Consider the following 14334-nt stretch of genomic DNA (forward strand, 5'->3'; position numbering starts at 1 on the left):
ATGGTGGTGGAAAGAGGGTGGAAAGAATTGAGCGGGTGGGGTGTGTGAGAGAGGGTGAGTGACACTGAGGGGCAGAGTTAGAGGAAAGAGGAACAGCGAAAGGAAGTACCACAGGCAACTGGATTATGGGCGGTGATGCTGAGGAAGAGGACGTGGGGCAAGGCCACGTCTGCCTGTTTATGCCCAGAGTGTGGAGCATGGTGTGTGTGTGTGTGAGTTTGTGTGTATCTGTGTACGGTATGTGCACCTGCATCTGTGTATGCTAAGTCTGTGATCAAACAGCACTGTTTGGTAGGTGACATGCAACAACCACGCTTCATTACAGTAATGGGAACCGTGCGCAGGCGATTTTCACTTCTCCGGTACAGTCCAGGACATATCACTGCTGATAAAGGGCTGACTGTGGTGAACTACATATACCTGTCTGGACACGCCCCCTGCTGACTGCTCCTGTGGCTCCTCCCACAGACCCCTGTATAAAGGTGATGGAGGTCTGAGCCCGGCCTCTCTGTCTCCAGAATGTAGTATGGTGGTCAATCACTGCTTGTTCCTTCTTCCAGTCAATAAAAGCCGATACCTCACCTTTACGTCTCAGAGTGAGTTATTGATGGTGCATCACTGACCACACACGTGTCAGCTGCTGAAAGTCCTGCAGATTACACTGACCCTAACTCTCTTCTCTGCTGTCACCGTGCAATATTGAACTTCGGGCTTTGTAAACAGACAAAACCACCAAGTTAGCTCTCTGCTGACAAGTTTCTGCTTCACCACTGAGATTACATATGTTTTTGTTCACTCTGGTCGTTGTGGCTCCTCAGAATGACTCTGAATCTTTGGGGTTGCTGCACTCATACAATACGATTGCACAGTGATAGATACCTACAGTACAGGAACAAGCCTTTCAGCTGAGTCAACCTATTCTGTTTTCGTTTTACACCGGTTTTATCAAACCCATCCTTATCTGCAAACACTTCTCGTGTTCTTATCCAGCCTCTCCTATAATACAGACATGTGTTTTGCTTCATTGAAGTTTTTGGTAGAGATTTCAGCATGCTAACATTTAAATTTCCCCTGAATTTTCTGTTGGATTTGCTTACAGATCTGGCAAATGAATTATTGTAAAAGAAACCATGAAATTGTCCATTTTGGCAAAAAAACCCCAATACTAATGTGTGGCTTGCAAAGCCTGGTATGCAGGTTCAGAGAATAGGTAGTAATGTTAACAGAATAATACACACAAAATGAGTCCTGATGAAGGGCCTAGGTCTGAAATGTCAACTGTTTACTCTTCTCCATAGACGCTGGCTCACCTGCTGAGTTCCTCCAGCATTTTGTGTGCATTACTATTGACTTCCAGCACCTACAGGTTTTCTCTTGTCTTTATTGCTTGGTCTCTGTACCGAAGACGCCGCACCCCAGTGGCTCCAATGACTACAGACCGGTGGCATTGGCCTCCCACATCATGAAGACCCTGGAGAGACTTGTTCTAGAGCAGCTCCGGCCTATGGTTAGGCCACACTTAGACCCCCTCCAGTTCGCCTACCAGCCCCAACTAGGAGTTGAGGATGCCATTGTCTACCTGCTGAATCGTGTCTACGCCCACCTGGACAAGCCGACGAGCACTGTGAGGGTCATGTTTTTTGACTTCTCCAGTGCATTCAACACCATCCGCCCTGCTCTGCTGGGTGAGAAGCTGACAGTGATGCAGGTGGATGCTTCCCTGGTGTCATGGATTATTGATTACCTGACTGGTAGACCACAGTACGTGCGCTTGCAACACTGTGTGTCAGACAGAATGGTCAGCAGCACTGGGGCTCCACAGGGGACTGTCCTGTCTCTCTTTCTCTTCACCATCTACACCTCAGACTTTAACTACTGCACAAAGTCTTGCCATCTTCAGAAGTTTTCTGATGACTCTACCATAGTTGGATGCATCAGCAAGGGAGATGAGGCTGAGTACAGGGCTACGGTGGGAAACTTTGTCACATGGTGTGAGCAGAATCATCTGCAGCTTAATGTGAAAAGACTAAGGAGCTGGTGGGTGGACCTGAGGAGGGCTAAGGCACCAGTGACCCCTGTCTCCATCCAAGGGGTCAGTGTGGACACGGTGGAGGATTACAAATACCCAGGGATAAGAATTGACAATAAACTGGACTGGTCAAAGAACACTGAGGCTGTCTACAAGAAGGGTCCGAGCCGTCTCTACTTCCTGAGAAGACTGAGGTCCTTTAACATCTGCCGGATGATGCTGAGGATGTTCTACGAGTCTGTGGTGACCAGTGCTATCATGTTTGCTGTTGTGTGCTGGGGCAGCAGGCTGAGGGTAGCAGACACCAACAGAATTAACAAACTCATTCATAAGGCCAGTGATGTTGTGGGGGTGGAACTGGACTCTCTGACGGTGGTGTCTGAAAAGAGGATGCTGTCCAAGTTGCATTCCATCTTGGACAATGTCTCCCATCCACTCCATAATGTACTGGTTAGGCACAGGAGTACATTCAGCCAAAGACTCATTCCACCAAAATGCAACCCTGAGCGTCATAGGAAGTCATTCCTGCCTGTGGCCATCAAACTTTACAACTCCTCTGTCGGAGTGTCAGACACCCTGAGCCAATAGGCTGGTCCTGGACTTATTTCCACTTGGCATAATTTACCTATTATTATTATTTAATTATTTATGGTTTTATATTGCTATAATTCACTATTCTTGGTGTGGCTGTAACAAAACCCAATTTCCTTCGGGATCAATAAAGTATGTATGTCTGTCTGTCTGAATGTTATTTTTTTATTGTGAACAGAATTAAATTAAAGTTAGGGAAGTTGTATGTTGATTATGTTGGGTATTGATCAGGCTATGTTTGGAATACTGTGAGGCAAAATTGTTTCTTTTAAAGAAACATGAGTCTTCGGACTCTCGTTCTAAAGGACAGTGGAAATGGATTTGTTGAATAGTTTTCAGACTGAATTAGATAGATATCAATTAAGACACAGGGCAATAGATTCCTATGGGTGGATGGATATACATGGTTGAGATTACTAACTGTCCTATCAATGTAATAAATGGTGGAGCATTATTGCAGTCCAAATTGGTAGTTGTTGATCCCATGTACATATTTTGATTCTGATAACACAAGCAGATAGTTTCCTCATTATCTTCGGGCAAAATTCAACACCTCACACTCATCTTTATCAAGAATCAAGACTGCCTTCATGTTCATTCTGTTACTCATTTCTAACTCCTTTCCTTACTTATTGTTAGCAACTTCTCAAAAGCATTGCATTCAATGTTGTCTGCAAAGAATTCAACAGGATTGTTCTAGTGTGATCTCTGATTTTAACTCCATGCTCTTTATATTTGATTATAATTTTGGTTTTTTTTGTGTTTTTATAGTCTTTTGGTCTTCACCAATATTAAATTAACTATTTGCAGATTTATTCTTAATCCCTTTTCAAATATAGGCATAATACGAAGTACTTTACTCATCCTTCATTCCTTCCGTCGAATAAGTTTACTTGTCTTTTTTCTATTTTAAATTCTTCTCATTTCTTCCTCTTGTGCCATATTTAGTGAGTGTATCAAACAAATCCCTAGTTGCTACTTTCCTGTCCTGTTTTCATTTCTATTATTGATGTGCCTGTGGAATACAGGGTGTCCTTGGATCAACATTTGTATGAACAGCAGAGAAAGTCTCCTCTTTGGCTCCACATTTAGTAATTATTTTCTTATCAGTCTTACACGCATTTGATGCCTTTCTTTACAAAACCGTGCTGATGTGGTTACTGAATCCAGTGAATTTGTGGATTTGACAAAATCAACTTTAGGAAGTCTAAAAAGAGAACCCGTCTGCTATCCCAGGGTCAGCCTGCACTATTGTCTTGTGCATTCCTTGAAAAAGTAACTTCAGAGTTTCTGTTTACATTCCTAAATAATTTTGTGATCAATTTTACCATCAATTATTTTGTCATCCTCATCTTTATTGTCAATTCTATTTTTCCATTTTAACTTATACCTTTTCATCCATGGCATTTTATTTTTCCTTTGCCTTGTATTTAATAGAATATATTTTCCCATCGTCCATTAAAATTCCTCACTGTTTCATCTCTTTGTTTGGTAATTTGACTTCCCAGTTTATTTCCCTACTTTCAATTCTCATTCATTCTGAACATTTTCTTCAAATCAATCATTTCTTACAAATTTCCAAGTGTTACATTTTACTTCTGACATTTTTGTCACTTGCTTGGTTTCTTCTAATAGTTTCTGAATGTCAACCTTTGATGGGCTTGCACTTAGCTAAGCTGTGGGTTTAACCCCATCAATTGCCAATATTTTTATTAGCTGCTTTATTAACAGCTTGTTCTGATTTCTGCATCTGATGGAACCTGTGTGCCCACAGCTCAGCCACTATCAAGATCACTCAGCTAATTAATACCGGGGAATCCAAAAGAACTGAGTATAGATCTTTCTCACAGGAAACCATTGAACACAGATGACTGGGAGAAAATTCTGATTCATTGTCAAACCTCTATTTCCTTTTCCTCTTCTAATCATTGAAATTATTTGGGGCTAGTTAAAAGTCTCCTTCTTTACTCCAAATATTTTACACCTTCCATTGACTTTTGTACCTATTTAAACATTTATTTAATTATTGATTAATTGATTGATTGAGATACAGTGCTACCCAGCACACCATCAATTTAATCCTAGACTAATCATGGGACAATTTACAATGACCAATTAAGCTATCTCCAAGAGGACCAAAACCTTGTCATAGGAATTAGAGGCTTGCATACATCAATGACCTGGGGGGCTATGTTGGCTGGAGTCAAGGCCTGGTGCTTTGGCTCTTGGTAGGGTCACCCATGCCAAAAGGGACAAAGGGTAGGGGCTAGACTAAGAGTGGTCCACTATTTCTCCAGGTTCAGTGGTTCAGCTCAGGGCTAACAATCCTGACTGGTCTAGGAACAATTGTTATGGCACCAGCAATGAAGAAGATGGGGGACTTTCATTGCTGCCCTAAAGACCAGCAGCGTTACGGGCAGTAAGTAACTAACCTACCAAATGGTACGTCTTTGGACAGTGGGAGGAAACCAGAGCACCCTGAGAAACCCATGGGCTCAGGGAGGGAACGTACAAACTCCTTACAGGCAGTGGTAGGAATTGAACCTGGGTCGCTGTGCTAACCACTACGCTGCCATACCACCCTCTGTTCCACTTCCCTACCATTATTAAGTAACCTGGACAATACTCATTTTGGCATGGCATAACTTTAATGCAGATTAAATTATTCTGTTAATTATATCCCTTTCCCAGCTGCCATTTTATTTCCACTGAGCACAGATGCCCAGTTTCTTTCATCCCCATACTTCAAAATAGCTTATTACTACAGGATACAGTTGTCAGTCCTGTTCTCTATGTGCCCATATTCCAGTTATCTCTGTAACATCTGTTTCCTTGTGCAAGTTTCATCTCCAGCTCCCCTCATATACCAGGGATCTAATTTACTCCTGAATGAAGCGCTCTAGGACTTCGAAGCATCCAACAATGAGATTGCTAGATCACAATCACCTTTAGGACTTTAAAAACTGCTGCATTGTGCACAGCGGTTGCACGACACAACAAAAAGGCGAAACATCTGCAGGTGTTCAAAAATGAGCAGAAGAAAAGTGTATGGGACATTGGAAAAAAGTTGAATTTCCCCATGGGGATGAATAAAGTATCTATCTATCTATCTATCTAAATGAACTGTTGCGAGATATCCCGTGAGCCTGACAGCAGCTGTAGATGAAGGAAAAGGAATAGAGTTCATGCTTCAGGATAATGATCTTTCATCTGAACCACCACTGGCCTGAAACATTAACTCTGCTTCTCTCTCCTCAAAGCAACTGAGCATTTCAGAATCAGAATCAGGTTTAATATCACCAGCATGTGTAGTGAAATTTGTTAACTTTGCAGCAGTATTTCCATGACTTTCCACATGAAGTTTATTCCGATACCTCACACATGGAAAGAGTGAGTAAGGGTTGCATAATGAATACAAAGGGAGGGGGATATTTATGTAACTTCATTGTAAATGTGAAATTATTTACATGGACTCTGCACTTCCTTTCTGTGGGAGATAATCTACTGACAAAAACTCTTTTACTTCCAATATCGGACTCAGTTGCCTTCTTACATTCCCAATTCTTTGAGCAGATTGGGGTTTCTCTAAGTTATTCCACTTCATTTTACTAAAGCTTTCTTAATTGACTGCTTTTGTAAAGAACATCATTTACATCAAAAGGTGCCAAGGAATTTAATGATCGATTGCTACAAGCTGTTCGAGTTGGCTTCATGAACTTAGTTACATTCATAGGCTTCAGCTACTGTTCTGTACCTCTGTGGCTATGATGTGCTTAATAAGCAGTCAAATACTTAAAAGTTCAATTGTACTTCAACTCTCAGTATTGAATCTCTGGTTATTGCCCCCCATTTTCTTCTGCCTTTGAGGAAAGTCTGTTTCGGTTTAATTAATTACTCAATAATTTGATTAATTCAAAATGATACTTTACTTCCTGCTTTAACATTGATATCCTGTCCACTCAATAATTTGTGCATTGAGCTGATACTAATATTTTATTCTTTGCCTGCTGTGAATTTGACACAAATCAATTTTCCTATTCCATCTGTTACTAACAGTAATATCATCCCTGACCAGCAATATTAGTCCTTCCCTCACTCCTACTAGATTGCTCTGAGACATTTAATACCACTCCTGATTGCAACTTCAGTCAATTTAAGGGTAGATGATTTATCTCTATACCTTTAACATTGTGGCTGCATTGAATGTACCACCTGTCCACATCTGTTCATCCACCCGTATCTAAAGTCCATGATGCATGTCCGCTCTGATTCTGCCTCTCACCAATGTTTGATAAAGTTTAGCAACCTTAAAGCTCACTCCAGATTGTGTACTTGGGGAAGAGTATCTGAACACACAAAGGGTGGATGAATCGGTAGTTAATTGTAGGTAGGTAGGTATTTTCTGCTTGGTTGGCTTGTCCCGAAGGTTAGAAGCCGTGGGATCCAGGGTGGGAGAGCAAGCTGGCTTGGTTATCTTCCAATCTGCCTACCATCGCTGCAACACGAGCCTCTGCTTTGGTACAGAGCTCCCTTAGACCTCAGCAGTACAGCAGTCAGTGGACCAGAAGCCAACAGGCCAGTACTGCAGCCCAGCCCCTGTGTCAATGACAGTCTGTGCTACCAACAATCCAGGCAGCGTTGGTGTGAACTTGTACCACAGTGATGTCAATTTAATTTTTTCCCAGTTGTTTGGGGAACAGTATGAATTAAGAAGTCTGTCGGGTAGTGTTTGTTCCTCCACCAAAGGTGATGGCAGTCGTGGATAAATCCACCCAATGGGCAGGAATAATATCTGAAGTCATCCCCTCCCTGCAAGGCAGAAGGGAAGGGTCTAGGACTGCTGTGGGGTTTGCCAGTCCCTATGGGCATCCAGCGAGGAGTTCCACTGCAATAACTGCTGTCACATTGCAACTGTGCCCCCCGCCATGTGTAGATGATTGGAAGTTGAAGCATGGACTTCATATGAAGACAGGTTGGAGGTCCTCTGCCTTTGGTCATTGGAGCTGCATGGCCCAAACAGAAGTAATGAGTGTCAAATGTGGTCTTCATTTAGCAGTGGGGGCAGTAGTTGAGAAGCGTTAACTCTTCATCCTGGACTGTCTGACAACAGTATTGCCCCAGTGAAACATACGGTACCATGCCCATGGGCCCTGGGGAACAAATTTTGGTTCTCATCTTGTGTTTAACTGGATGGGTATTTCCAGATTGATCAGAAGGAGGGGGACCAATCATCATCGTGATGTGCTATGCTGTATGACATGGGTGATGCTGGTCTTTGACATGATTGTTCCAGGCAAATTTTTGTACCAAATTGTTTTGCCATTGTCCTTTTCTGGGAGTGAACAGAAGCCTCAATTAAACATTCAGCCAGTTGTCATTCTTGAACAATACACACAAAGTGCTGGAAGAACTCAGCAGGTCAGGCAACATCTACAGAGGGAAAAGAACGGTCATTTCAGGCCAAGACCATCCAACAGGACTGGAAAGGCTGAGGTCAGAATAAAAGGGTGGGTAGAGGAGAAGGTGATTGGTGAATCAAGATGAGGGGGGAAGGTAGGAATGTAGTTGGGGGGAGGGGAAGCAAAGGTGATGATGTGAGAAGCTGGGAGGTAACAGTTGGAAAAGGTAAAGGGCCAAAGAAGAAGGTATTTGATTGGAGAAAACAGGGAACAATGAAATAAAGGGAAGGAGATGGGGAAGTGGAGAGAGGAAGGTGGAGGTGATAGGCAGATGGTAGAGCAGGGGAGGGGAAGAGAAAGGTAAAGGGGCCAGAGGAATGAAGGAAAACAAAAGTGGGTGGGCGAGGGGGGTTTGAGGCAGAGGAGAGTGGTTTACCGGAAGTTAGAGAAATGGATGTTGATGATGTCAGATTGGAGACCACAAAGAGTGAATATGAGGCTTCCAGTATTTTATATCTTAGTTTTCTGTTTCTGGTATCTTAGGCTTTTTAAAAAATTTCTAAGCCACATAAATGTCTGCCTTTTATTACTGAAAAATGGTTTTCAAGGTGTATGACAAGAAGGTCATGGAAAATGTTCCCTGAAACATAAAACAAAATGCTAGATGCTGCAAATCATGAATGAAAACAGAAAATACTGGAAACACTCAGCAGGTCAGGCAGCATCTGTGGAAAGAGAAATAATTAATGCTTCAGATTCAAGATTCAAGATTATTTAATATCCTTTCCAGTACACAAATATAAAGGAGAATGAAATAATTATTACTTTGGATCAGTTGCAAGAAACACAATAAGATAAAGAACACATAAAAATGCAATAAATATAAATATGTAAGACAGCTTATGGGGAAGGTATGATCTGTACAGAGAGTATGGGTTGCACCTGAACCTCAGAAGGACCAATATCCTTGCAGGCAGTTTTGTTAAAGGTGTTGGGGAGGGTTTAAACTAATTTGGCAGTGGGATGGGAACTAATCTGATAGGGCTGTTGGTTTACAAGCAGAGGCAGCGTGTGGTGAAACTGTCAGGAAAGATAGGGCAAAATTGCAATCAGTGGGATGAGTTGCAGTGTAAAAAGGGGACAAAGTCAAAAAGGGTGACGGATACAGGACTGAAGATGTTATATTTGAATGCACGCACTATACAGAATAAGGTAGATGATCTTATAACATAATTAGAGATCAGCAGGTATGATGCATGGCTAGCACTGAGTCATGGCTGAAAGTTGGGAGATTAACATTCAAAGTTCAATGTAAAATTTATTATCAGAGTACATACATGTCACCACATAAAACCCTGTGATTCTTTTTCTGCGGACATACTTGGCAGATCTATAGATGTCATAAGGTGGGCGTTGGGAACAAGACCCAAATGCAAGACACAGACACTGAAGTACTAGGGACAGGACTAGGTGTGTCAAGAAAGCAGGGGAAGTGGGAAAGAAACGACGCTGGACAAGACACAGGCACTGGAAGAGACTAGGATACCGAGCCTGGGCTAGGACTAGACTAGGAAAGCAGGACCTGGACGAGGAACTAGGAACCTGGAGAAGGACTCCGTGCCAGAGACAGGACAGGGACTCGGAACCTCTGTCTTGACTCGGGCTCGGTCTCCGGATCTAGGTGAGGAAAAGACGTGGCAAGGCAACAGGACTGGATGTGAGGGCAGGGCGTGGGACTCCTAGGCTGGATGAGGTCATGAAGCTTCAGGCAAAAGGTAGCAGGCAAGGCTCCAGCCAAAGGCTACAGAAAGAAGGGGAAGGGAAGGGAACAGTCCAGCCTCAGGGTAACAGCAAAGACAGGCTGGCTTACCCCACAGAGGCAAGGATGGGATACTGACGAGACAAACCAGCACCTACACTTGACCCCAGGGCCACTTATATTCCCAGCTCTGGGACGAGCATCAGGTGCCTGTGATTAAGCCCAACTGAAACAAGGGACAGCCGGAAGACCCGGAGTCCAGAGTCCACGGACCGTGACAATAGAACCATAACTGTAAACAGGATCAATAAACAATAATATATGCAAATGCAAATGTAAATAAATAGCAATAAATAATGATAGCATGAAATAACAAGATAAAGAGTCCTTGTTATCTTGGTTGTAGCAACACCAGAGGTAGAATCAGTGTAGTTATCCCCTTTTATTCAAGAGCCCGATGTTTGAGGTGTAGTAACTGTTCTTGAACCTGGTGGTGAGAGTCCTGAGGCACTTGTACCTTCTATCTGATGGCAGCAGGGAGAAAAGAGCATGGCCTGGGTGGTGAGGATCTTTGATGACGGTTGCTGCTTTTCTATGCAGTGTTTCATGTAGATGTGCTCAATGGTTGGGAGGGTTTTACCTGTGATGTACCAGGCTGAATCCACTATCCTTTTAGGATTTTTCACTCAAAGGCATTGGTGTTCCCATACCAGGCCGTAATGCAGTCAGTTAGTACACATCTATAGAAGTTTGCCGTAGCCTTTGACAGCATGCCAAATCTCCACAGACTCCTGGGAATGTAGGGGGACTATCATGTTTCTTTGCAATTACACTTTTATGATAGATATTGTATCGAAAGGACAGGGCACGTGACATGGCTATGTTTGGTAAAAAATGAAATCAAATCCTTAGAAAGAGATGACATTTGATCAGAAGATGTGGACAATGTGTTCAGCTTTACACAGTGTGTAGCTTTGGTTACCACAGCTGAGGAAGGAAGTGTTTGCATAGGAGGTGGTACAGAGCAGACTCCCTGTAATGCTGCCTGGATTTGAGCAGTTCAGTTATGAGGAGAGACTGGATGGGCTAGATTTATCTCCTCAGGCTCAGAGGAGGATGAGGGATGACCTGAGGACTAGAATATGAAAGTGAGGATGTAACATCGAGGCTTTATAAAGCAGCGGTGAGGTCTCACTTGGAGTCTCGTTTCAGGCCTCTTATCTAAGAAAGGATGAGTTGCCGCTGGAGAGGGTTCAAAGGAGGTTCACAAAAATTATTCCAGGATTGAAAGGCTTGTCATATGAAGAGCATTTGATGGCTCTGGGCCTGTGTTGACTAGAATTCAGAAGAATGAGGAGTCACCTCTTCGAAACCTATCGCATGACGTAAGGTCTCGATAAGAGTGGATGTGGAGAGGATGTTTCCTGTGGTGGGAGAGCACAGCCTCAGAATAGAGGGTCGTCCTTTTAGAACAGAGGTGAGGAGGTATTTCTGTAGCCAGAGAGTGGTGAATCTGCGGTATTCTTGCCACAGGAAGATGTGGGGGGCAAGTCTTTATGAATATTTAAAGCAGATGTTGATAGATTCTTGATTGGCCATGGCGTGAAGGGATACGGGGAAAAGGCAGGCGACTGGGGCTGAGAGGGAAAATCGGATCCATCATGATGAAATGGCGGGGCAGATGCAAATGACCTAATATCTTATGGTCTTATGGAGCTGATAGAGGTACATCAAACTGAGAGCATAAATAGGGGACATTACCAGAATCTTTCTCACATAGTAGGGATATCGGAATCAAAAAGGTATCACTTTAAGGTGAAAGAAGGGAGGTCTACAAGGGATCAGAGACGTGTGTTTTTCTCACACAGAGAATGGTTGGTATCAGGAATGCATTGCCTGTGGAGGTGTGGAGAGGTGCTCTCAAAACTTTTAAAAGTAATCCTGGCAAGTATCTAAATTACCAAAGTTCTGGAACTAATGCAGGTAAATGGGATTAGTAGAGTTGAGTATAATGGTCAACACTGTCATGGTGGGCCGAAGGGCCTATTTTTGAGCTCTGTGTGTGTATAAGTCTAAATATTGATTTACTAAAACAATTAACAATTTAGACTGTGAATAACCTGTTACAACCATTTGTTGCACAATCAACATTTTTATCACAGCGGCACAAGAACGTCTCTTAAATCTTCCCCAAACGTACTATCAGTAATTGCACCGATTATCTTTCTGTTCACTGTTTGAAACCCTGCGTCATAAAGATGCCTCGTTGTTGGTATCCGCAGATGTGCTCAAAAAACAGAATCAGTCTATTCCAATAAACACACCAAAGAGGAGTGTAAAAGAGAAGCAGCATTGGGCGGTGAATAGGGTGAGCACAGGAAACTTTGCCTCAGGCAGAGGCTGTTACTTAGTGTAAATTAAGGAAGATCCAGCCCTGGAGAGGTTATTTTTGAATTGATTTAACAGAGTTCAAACAGAGACGATGGGCTGGATCCCCATTGGTGATCATATTGTAATGCATGGGAGAATTTTCTTACCCTGAAAACATGAGCAGTAATCTAGCAGGATCTCCCAGACTTATTCCACTGCTATCCAGGTGGGTGCAGAACTCTTCTAGATTTCCACTTGCACTCTGGCTCAGCTTTACCCCAGTATATCCAGGCACCAATTCAAGATCTGTCGGCACTTTAACATCTGTAAGTTATCCAAACTCTGCAGACAAAGTAAACCATTGGAGACACAATAATGTGCAGCTGCTGGGATCTGAAGCAACACCCAAAAAGCTGGAGGAGGTGGTCGACGAGCAGGAGAGTGGCAGAGATGACAGAAGGGTGAGGGTCTCACAGAACTCCCTGCAGCACAGGTCACAGAGGGGGATCAGCAAGGCAGGGTCGTACAAATCCCCTGCATCAGAGATCAGAGAGAGGGAGCAGGGAGGGAGGGTCGTACAAATCCCCTGCAGCACAGATCACAGAGGGGGATCAGCAAGACAGGGTCGCACAAATACCCTGCATCAGAGATCAGAGAGAGGGAGCAGGGAGGGAGGGTCTAAGAGAATTCCCAGCAGTAGGGATCGCAGAAGGGGGGCACAGTTAAAGAGGGGTCGCACAGAACTCCAAGAAAAGCCACAAGGCCTTTAGAGACAGAATTGTAGTAATGAAAATGCTATGTGAGAGAGGAATGTACAACACAAGGGAAAACTGATGCTGGGGAAGAGTGCTCTAAGGTTAATGCTGCATAGGGAGCCGTGGGAATGGGAGGGTGCAGAAGCAGGCATAAGGAGAGATGGCAGGTATTTGTAGGGCAATGGAAAGTCCTCCAATGCTCACAGTACACGTACAAGACCACAGCCTCAGAAAACTATCTCGACTAAATGCCCTCTCATCTGCCACCTGTACAGCTGCCATTCCTTTTCCCAATTCTTCATCTCCAGTACATTTGATGCAATGAACCCTCCTGTTTTGTGCTTCTGAAATGTCTGCTTTCTTCCTGAGACATGTCTCCTGCTATTCACCAGCCCTCATATTTCATGCTTTCCTCTGTAGAACACCCGCACTCAGCTGTGCCCTCAGTCCCAGGGACCATCCGGAACTTCCTGCTACATGCCTCTTTGTAGTCAATCCCACTCCTATTCCCACTAATCTGTCTACACTCTCCCCACTGCAATTGTGAGGTACAACATTCGTCGAAGGATCTTATCTTCGGTCTGGGCACTTAGAAACCTTCTGAAAAGAACAGTGAGTTTTCTAACTTCAAGAAAACTGCTCTCACTTTATTCTGATGATCACATTTGAGGGTCTCTTTCACTTTAAAATGCCTTGAAGCCTTGCAGACAGACAGTATTCATGCCCATTTCACCAAATGTGTCTTAACAAACCTCCAGATTTGTCTCACTCCTCACTTCTCCTCGTGGCTCTGCTTTGAAAACTTTAATCCCTCTAGTCTTCCCCCAATTCTGAGGTGGAGCTCCAGATCAAAATATTAACTTGATTTTTTTTCTTTCCACAGATGCCGCTTGATTGGCTGAGTTTTTCCAGCATTTCAGTTTTGATTTAAGATTCCAGCTGTTACATTTGTTTCTAATATAATTATTGGCTGGTTTTGGTTGCCAGAAGATGGAACACTAACTGGTTACAAACAATTTTACAGGTGCTGCTCCAATATGAGTAGATTTTGACTTTGATCTACATAACGGCAGTGACTAGAGAAAGGGAAGAGCCTCCCTTACTGTCCAGCACCTTGGCACACTTTCGGAGCTTCAATACCCAGAGATAAGAGGTCTGCCAACCTCCTCTGCAGAGCCTATGGCACCCACCTGGTGTTACATGAATGGAGTTCTCTCACCAAAGATCTGAAATTCCTGAACTCCATTTCTTGCTTATTGTGTTTGAGTAGGTACATCTGGAGATCATTGCTGACTGTCTCTAGAGAGGAAGAAGAGAGCAAGTGTCCAATAGCACTTGCCCCACCATCAAACCTGACCAATTAGTACTGCCCTGAGTCAATTGGATGTTAAAATGTCACCTCAGGCACAGTGACTCATGGGTAATATCAGA

The sequence above is a fragment of the Hemitrygon akajei genome, chromosome 20 (assembly GCF_048418815.1).
Source record: "Hemitrygon akajei chromosome 20, sHemAka1.3, whole genome shotgun sequence".
Classification (NCBI taxonomy): domain Eukaryota; kingdom Metazoa; phylum Chordata; class Chondrichthyes; order Myliobatiformes; family Dasyatidae; genus Hemitrygon; species Hemitrygon akajei.